The sequence below is a fragment of the Teleopsis dalmanni genome, chromosome 1 (genome assembly GCF_002237135.1).
Source record: "Teleopsis dalmanni isolate 2A chromosome 1, ASM223713v2, whole genome shotgun sequence".
Taxonomy (NCBI): Eukaryota; Metazoa; Arthropoda; class Insecta; order Diptera; family Diopsidae; genus Teleopsis; species Teleopsis dalmanni.
The window spans coordinates 138,452,006-138,461,221 of record NC_051846.1 but is presented as its reverse complement, the minus strand read 5'-3'; positions in this window follow the sequence as shown (position 1 = coordinate 138,461,221).

The window sequence follows — 9,216 nt, the reverse complement described above, 5'->3', positions numbered from 1 at the left end:
AAAATTAAAATATCTCTATTTCTTCTATATTATCCAATTCTTAAACAATATTAATTATTATAGTTTAAAAAATTTATAGTGAGAAATTAAATAATAATTATTTGGATTAGTCTTAAAGATATGATAAGGTACTATTGGGGTACTGAAGTGAATATAGTTTTGCTATAAACCATATCAACATACAGTTTTGAAATTAAATCCGATATCTAATTATAAGGACAATTGATTGAAGAAAACCATTGCACGTAACGGATATATTAACGCAAATAAATGTGTATTATAATGCCATTAATCAATATACAAGAATATTTGTTTCATATTTTCCTGACTTTTATTAAAGTACTTTCACTCAGCTAATGAATTATGAAATACAGCAAGTTCTTCCAATGATTTTGTTTAACATCATTCAGAAGATATTAAATGTAATTTCGAGGAAGCGTTAAATAACTTTACGATTTCTTTACTGAATTCATAATAAATAATAAAAAAATAATAATAATATGAAAAGAGAAGAGAAGAATTAAAATGTGAAACAAGTAAAAAAAATTATTGTGGTTTCATGTTTTATTTTAATTAAAAAATTCTTATTTTATTTCACATTTTTCATTCTTTTTAAAAAGTATTTAAATACATAATGAGATCTTCTTTAAACATAAAAGGCATGGATTGCTCGCTACCTTTGCTTTTGAAATGGCCGCATTCACATAGCAGTATCTTTGCAAAAGTGGTGCATAATGAAGGTCAAAATGAGAGGTTGCTCGTTTGGAGAGGAGACCACTGTAAAGGGAACTGGGAAACTGGGAAACTTTTATAATAATGAGTAGTTACTTATGTGTATCCTTTTTGTGCTGAGCTATTCAATCTTTTATTTTGTGAATTGCACAAAATACACAAAAGACACGGTTAGTTTACAGCAGTTAAATATGACTACTTGCCATGTTTTGATACTTAAATAGAAGTTATTAAGCATTTAAGTGTAATTGAGGTAATTAAGTTTTAAATGCTGGAATAGTAGAAAAGTGCAAATAGAAAATGTTTGTGGCTGAATTGCAACAATAAATTAATTGCAATAATTACTTCAAAGCAAAAATTTGAAAAAAATACAAGATTGTACAACATTTGTTTTCAGAATAACTGAAATACTCGTGTTGTTGAAGATTGCATATATTTTGAACTTCTGTTGCTTTGGCTATTTTATAGTTAATATGTAATAATTACTATAAAGTAACCAGTTAAAAATTACAACTTACCTGATGAGACAGATTGCCCTAATAATATAGTGTGTCTTTGTAGAAAAGTACGGCGCACAAAGTCTAGATTCAAATACCATTATGGTCTGGTCTAAAATCAGTCTTAAGTGGACTCATCCTCAAATCGTTAAATCCTTAAAAAATATTTTTGTTTCCTTTTGCGGATGCCACAATAATTGACAGATATCAAGTCTGACTCTTATTCCAAGTCCAGGTCTTTAAGCACACATACCCATTGGACAATGACATATAATATTGCCGACTTTTGTCCGACTCAAGATAATAAGTATTGAATGATTAGAAGATAAGGAATAATTCGGTAATGGGTGATTACAGCAGATATATAATATAAAAATAGATATTAAACAATGCTTAACCCAATCTTCCATACAGTTTTCGTAGGCCCGTGCAGGTATGGCTTTTAGTTCCTTCAGCGAATTCTCTTTTACCGTTTCAATCGACTCAAAACGCTTACCATGCAGTGGCAATTTGAGTTTCAGGAACAGGAAAAAGTCGCACAGTGGTGACAGTGGTGTGGTGGTTGGTCAAAAAATCGCGTACAACAAGAGCCGTGTGCGATGGAGCATTGTCGTGGTGAAGAATCCAATTGTTGGCTTTCCACAAATCTGGTCTTTTCTTACGGATAGACTCACACAAATGCCGCATTACGCTGAGGTAATATTCTTTACTGACGGTATGACCCTGTAATTGTTTGGTTCGTTTCCGAAGCGACATTCGCTCGATTGTTGACTGGTTTCGACGTCATACTTATAAACCCGTGTCTCATCAACTGTTATGATACGTTTCATGAATGTTGAGTTGTTTCCATGCTCAAAAATCATTTCTTCACACACGTTCTTTCGGTATTCTTTTTGCAAAAAATCAAGGTGTTTCGGTACAAGTCGAGCTGCAACGCGTCTTATGCCCAATATATCATGTAGAATGTGGTGAACGGATCCATTGGAGATGTTTAAGTCACAAGCAATCTCCATTTCAGTCATACGAACTTGATTTTTGCCACGTTTTCTTCTGTATTTGATGTTGATGAACGTACAGAACGAGGCAAATCTTCGATCACTTCACGACCCCCTTTGAATGATTTATACCACTCGTATGCCTGTGTTCGAGACATAGAAGAGTCCCCATAAGCTTTCTGCACAATTTTCAATGCTTCAACACATGAAATTTCGTTCAAAACACAAAATTTCAAACAAACTCGTTGTTCAACTGAATTTTCCATAGTAAAAATCGCTAACTGCACTTGAAGTAATCTCGAATTAACAGCTGCTGTAAACAAACTAATTGACAGATGGCGCTCAAATTTGTACCAAATGTCAAGAAAGGGTGTACCAACATAACAAAAAAAAATTTTGAAAATGGTCTGTTACTTAAAGAGTAGTTAACAAAATCCTTAACAAAATACTTTTTGAGCAGAAGGTATGAAATGATACCCAGCTGCGTATTATTAATATTATTATATTATCATTAGTTTATACTCATTCTCTGACTCAATTTCGATCCATAGTGAGGAACAAAAATGGTGTCTATAGAATATAATTGAGTCTTTAGTTCTTCTACAAAGTTATCTAAACAAAACTGGGATCTTTAGCCATCATTTTAAATCTGTATACTATTATGACAGTAAGGACTTATTAAACCATGTGATCATATTTTATAAAGCCATTTATTTAAAATAATGCATAATTTTTTCATTTTCTTAGAACTTTTAAATTAATTTTCTTCACATATAGTGTTAAGATAAAAAAATTTAATACTTGCAACTATGATTTCTATACATATGCAGAAAATGAAATAAAAAGAATATATCTATGTGCAATTATCTTTCTTATCAGTTCAATATATACATTATTTATTATATTATTTTTGTTTGAAATCTTTAACCTGATATTTTTATATAAATGTAGATGTTTCTTGAACTGTAATTAAAAACAAGCCATATAATACATTTAGTTGAAATTTGTTTTTTTTTGTTGCAATTTACTATTAATTTGGTATGTAAATGTTATCACATATTCATAAATTTGATTTACATTGCATATTTTATTCCTTTTTTAAAACGTTCATTATATTTTTTTTCTTCTAATTAGCACAGAATTAATCATTTTATTTCTTACGTAATATAAAAATGATTAAACATAATTTTCCATTAATATTGAATGAATCAATTACTTTCAACACCCGAATATTTTAAAAATTTTATTCTCGTTGCAATTGTCAAAGACAAAAACTGTATTTTATTTTTCATATGTCAAGCCACTTTACATATTTGCAACATCACGCTACCACAACGTTGACAACAATTGCAAATATCACTTGTCACATCCCCAATGATACTTTTGACATAGCGACAAATTGTCAGCCTCAACCAAAAATGTTTCAAAAGGAGGCCCAAATTTTGACGGCGGTGGCAGAGTACATTGCACTGAAATGCTGTTTTTGATGTTGGCAGTTTTGGTAAACTCATCGCCTTTCAGCACTTTGCAACATTATTTCTGAATGCCTCATCTCGAAAAATTTCCCTCAAATGACTATTTTTCATATTGCTGTATCATTTGGTTTACACTCTGTTCTGTTTCTGCGAACTTTTTCAGCTTTTGAGGATTCCTAAAACTGCATTTCAGCACGTCCCAATGCAATCCATGAAATATGTGGAGCCCACGCAAATTTTTCCGTAGGCTGTTGTGTTGGCGGTTGTGTTCATAAGCGCATCAAGTGGTGTTGCCAGCGTATTTGTCACGCATAAATGCGCTGAAATCACTAAGTTGCCAACTGGCTCCAGGCAACCGAGCAACACACTCTATTGGTTTTCCATACTTTATAAGAGAATAACCAAAAATTAAAATGATTTAACTGTTTCAAATATTATAAAGATGCATTAAATCAAAGTATTTATGTTTATGGCAAATAAAGAACGATATAAAGAGATTACTGTTAAGAATTTGTATATCCTCTAATAGATATTAGCTGAAGATCACCACTTATTTACGGTATTTACGGTCAACTTTTTATATGTTGGATCAGTTATGATATCAAAAGAATTGCTACAACATATAAATATCATTTTTATTGCATATTATCTTAAATTATTATACTTGAAATATCAAAATGGTAAGCAAAAAATTCAATTAATTAATAATAATAATAAAAATTTTTGTTGTTACAATTTCACTAATGTTCGACAAAAACCTCTATATTGAAATATATAGTTTATATTAAAAATTTAGTTTCCTTCATCAAAACGGACATAGATTTTTAAATTAATTAAATTATTATAATATTACATTTAAAAAACTAAAATTTTGGCTGATTGCGTATAAACTAAAAACACAAAACAAATTGTAACAAACAAAATATATAGAAAATTGAAATAAAATTGAATTTCATAAAACGCAAAATAATTGAAACCAAATAAATAACAAAATTTCATACATATAAAAATAATGTTCCCAAAAGATTAAATACATTTTAACGAAATCAAATATTTATTGCATAAAAGGATAACGGAATGAGCAGCTCAAAAAATTGGTATTTGAATTAATAATGAAATCAAACAAAAGTTCCACCAACAACAACAACAACAACAGCAACAACAACAATAACAGGGATGTACAACAAAAAATGTAGGCATGTCATCTGCTGGAGCAACAACAATTTGCAAATATTCAAGAATTAATTAAATTTGCATAAATAAATCATGTAGAAATGCATATGTGAAAGCATCTACCACCACACATACACACGTATTCTAGTATGACCATGAATGTGCAAGCGTTCATTTAAAATTCACACACACACACACACACACTCACACACACATATTCACAAAGAAGCGGATACATTAGTGTATAGAAATTTAAAGAGCCAAACAATCGCCTGTTACAATAACAAAACTAACAATGCCAACAAATACATCATGTTCTTTTCAATTGAGCTTAGGCATAAATCATGACATCCGTTTCCGGTGTTTCATAAATCATTTTGAAATTTGTGGTTCTTATTTAATTCATAAGCAAAACTTTCGAAATTATAATATTAACAGAAAAGTAACTTCAGCATTAAACTAAATTTTCGCCAGGAGAGTAGCTCAGCAGAGTAGCTCAGCAGAGTAGCTCAGCAGAGACGTGGCAACAAATTATGACAACATAATCAGCAGAGCGGACTCCGAATTTCAATTATAAAATGAAGAAGGACATGAGATTGTTTTTAAATTAGTTCACACCTGATGTAGTAAATTGGACCAGCGTTGCGGCCTGAAAACTAAGTTCATCATATAAGAAAATGATTAAATCGTTTTAACAACTAAAAAATTGATAAAGTTGCTCTGAATTAATTTGAAGTCAATTTCGTGAATCTAAATTCCTTTAGATATCCTTATTGTTTGAACAAAGTTTACTACATCACGAACTTTAATTCGTAGGCAACATTAATTAAAATTTTTCTTTCTTTGCGTAGAAATTTTTAATGAGTTTTATTTCCACGTTAAAGGATCTCTTTGCCGTCTCACGTTTATTCCATTAATAATTAATCGGGTTTCTTTAAAGATATTAAATATGTGCATATTTTCTAACAAAAACCGCTAAAAGTATTATATTGCAGCAGCATGTTTTCTACGCACACTGTACGAGGGGAACTACCTTTGATTCTCATATTATAAAATTTGAAATCAGACACCGAAAATGTTGTTGCTTCCAAGAGGATCTAAGATAAAATGTGAAAAAACAAGCTAAAACTGTTATAATTACACTGATTATATTAACGAGTAAAGAAACGCGTTATGTAGAAGGGAGAATATTTATAAAGTCACTGCTATAAGTATTTGTGGATGATATATTTTAATATTTTGTTTAAACGATAGTAAAACTGCCGAGCACTTGAGCTCATAGTTTTCCTTATTGATTTATTTCGAATGTATAACACAATTATTTTTAATGTATTTTAATCTTTATTTCTTGTTAATCGTTTTACATAAATCTAACTATTTTCAAGTGACTTTTATTACTGTTAAATTATTTGCTGCAAGGCGTTGTTACTCGTTGAACGATAAAACCAAAAAGAAAGTTTCTTAGCTTAAAACCCAAAAGGGAAGCTGCTCTCATGTCCCTAATCTAGCTTAAAACAGGCTTCATTCAAACCGCTAGCTTCATTCAAACCGCTGGCTTCATTCAAACCGCTGGCTTTTGTTGCCAAACCGCTGAATACTAGTGTTTGACAACATTAAGTTGGTGAAGCCTTTAAAGTTAAACCAAGCCTTACGTTAAGGAGATTTAACACTCACATTGCTGAAGATAGAATTTAATGTAATCCCATTCTGTAATTGTAGTAAAATTAAAAACTAAATATCATTTTAAGAGACAATTCCAATGTGTTAACTTCAATGAGTTAATAACAAAATATATTGAAATTAAATGTGATTTACACAGACAAGGCAGCAAATTAAAATTAAATACTAAATATAATATAATAAAAGTGAAGATGTTAGCTTTGGGTTTGTCGAAGCTTAAATACCCTTCACACAAAATCTTAAATCTACACCGACGTCTCATTTATGTAATAATATATACATATGTCTTGTGAAGTCAAAGGAAAGCTACGTTAGCCAAACCATTTCGCAGAAACCTGTGAAATCTTGATATATATGAATTCCAGAAATATTTAACCGAAAAAACAAATTATTAAAAGTGTTGAACTTCAGTCTAGTACTTAAGTGAAAATATCAGGGTGTATTGAATTAAGACGCAAAGTATGGAAAATATTGGATAAATAAACGTTTTTGTCTCGTTTTCTGCTTGAGTTTGTTGATGCGCTAATCTAGTTCGTATTTTCCTGAAGGCTTGAAATAATTGTCGGTTTAAGGATAATATGAGATAATAAATTAATTCTTTCGGAACTACTTTAATTAATTATGTCGAAGTAATGATGCAGAAGTCAAAACAAAATTAGAATTAAAGACATATACACCTAAAAAGCGGAGAATAGTGCCCATTTCCTCCGGTTGATGGCAGCGGTGACAGTAAGTTTTATGAGAGATTTCCATATTGCGGCCCGTCCATATTTACTCTACTATTTACAGTAAGTATCTGTAAGGAGAAAAATGACATTGAATGTTATAATACATAATATGTTATGTTGAATAAATTATTATACTTTCAAATTATTATATAGATATGATAACTTTTACCATAGTTAACAATAACTTTGTGTAATTTATGCACTCCAACACATTCTTCAATGATATATTTAATGAGTAATTAAGATTTACTATTAAGAAATGATAACTGAATATTTTTTAATGAAGTTTATATTAGGCTTTTAACAAATTTCTAAGTTCGACGTCTGTTTGATTAATTTATAAATAGTAAAAATGAAAACAATACGATTAGCTTAAGCGTGGTGCAAACTTATGAATGTTGTTTATGAGATATTTTAAAAATTCTTAAATAATTTTAGATAAATCAAACGTTCTATAAATACATGAATTTGCTTCACATATTCTCCATCTTAGTGAAAGATTTGATTTTTTAAAGGCCAATTGTCACACCCAATGTTTCTGGTATTCAGCTTGCTCGATGACACAACAATCGAGACAATATAATTCGGTTGGAGCGTTTCTGCTGTAAAGACTAAAGAGCCGAAAAGAATAAATTTTCAATTTGCTGTTATGGGTAGAAACAATAAAGTATTCTTCATGAGCTAACCCCACGCAGCGGAAATTCGACAATTCAATTTTAATACACAACAGGAAACAATAAACAAGGGATTGAATGACTTTCAAGTTAAAGGATTAGCGGACGACTACTAGTGTGAGTCTACCGCTTTCGTTAACAATGGAAACGCACGTGAACGCGTCATTGGCATTTTTATTGGGCGTATAAACTTCTGTTTCTGGCACTTTTTATAAGTTCGCTTGAAATAGGACAATTTTCCTTAAAAAAAATGGAGGATGAAAGGTGGTTACTGCGCTACGATTAAATAGCTAAAAAGATGATTATTAATAAGAAATATTTAAATTGCTTGCAAAATACGGTGTAAAAACAAAGAATCAAGTATCCTTAATAGAATTCTTCTAGGAATCTGCTTATATAATCTTAATCGCAATTTATACTCAAATAAATTCAATTATATACAAAAATTCGTATTCTCATAATATTTATATAATAATACTTATATTACTGTTGTCGTCACTTTAGAGTACGTATTCAGAAATTTTAAAACCTTATTGTAGCATCCATAAAACATGAATCACATTTTTTCTCAATGTTTCCCAATTAGGTAGCATTAGGTATTTTCATTCAAATTGCTTCCTAAAGTAATTTTTCGGTTAGAATTGTATTTAATATATTAGACCCCGCCTTTGAGGTTTTGGGTCTTTTGGATCAAAACCGTTATAGAAGTCCCGGTAAATATTTTGCGCTCAATGCTTGAACTTATAAGCATACTTTGAACAATTTTCTTTCTCTATTTTCTTCTGTTGAAGTATTATTTTCTCTATTCAGATTGTTCTGGTGACTCTTAAGTTTTGTTCTAAACTTCCATTAGAAACAAAAACTTTTAAAATTCAATTACTGACATGCTTGACGAAATCTTTCGAGACAACGGGCCTTTGAAGTATTTTAATTACATCTTTTTAAGGTCTAACACTCTTATGTTATTGGTCTTCAATGAAAATATATAGCATCATGTGCATACAGATTTCCTGTTTGTCTAAGTCTTTTTTCAAAACTCAAGAGGCACACGTCTCAGTAGCTCATCCTAGTTTTTGATGAGTTTTTACAGTGTTCGCTTCAAAAAATTTCTTTGACTTTCCAATGTGTTCTGATAGTGGTGTTCGGTTTGCCAAAGTTCTAACGACAGTCACAGAATAACGCAAATCAAAAGAAAAGGAAAAGTTTCTGTGACACTTTTAACTATTTTATCAAACAAATTCTCATCTGCTACTATTTCGTCA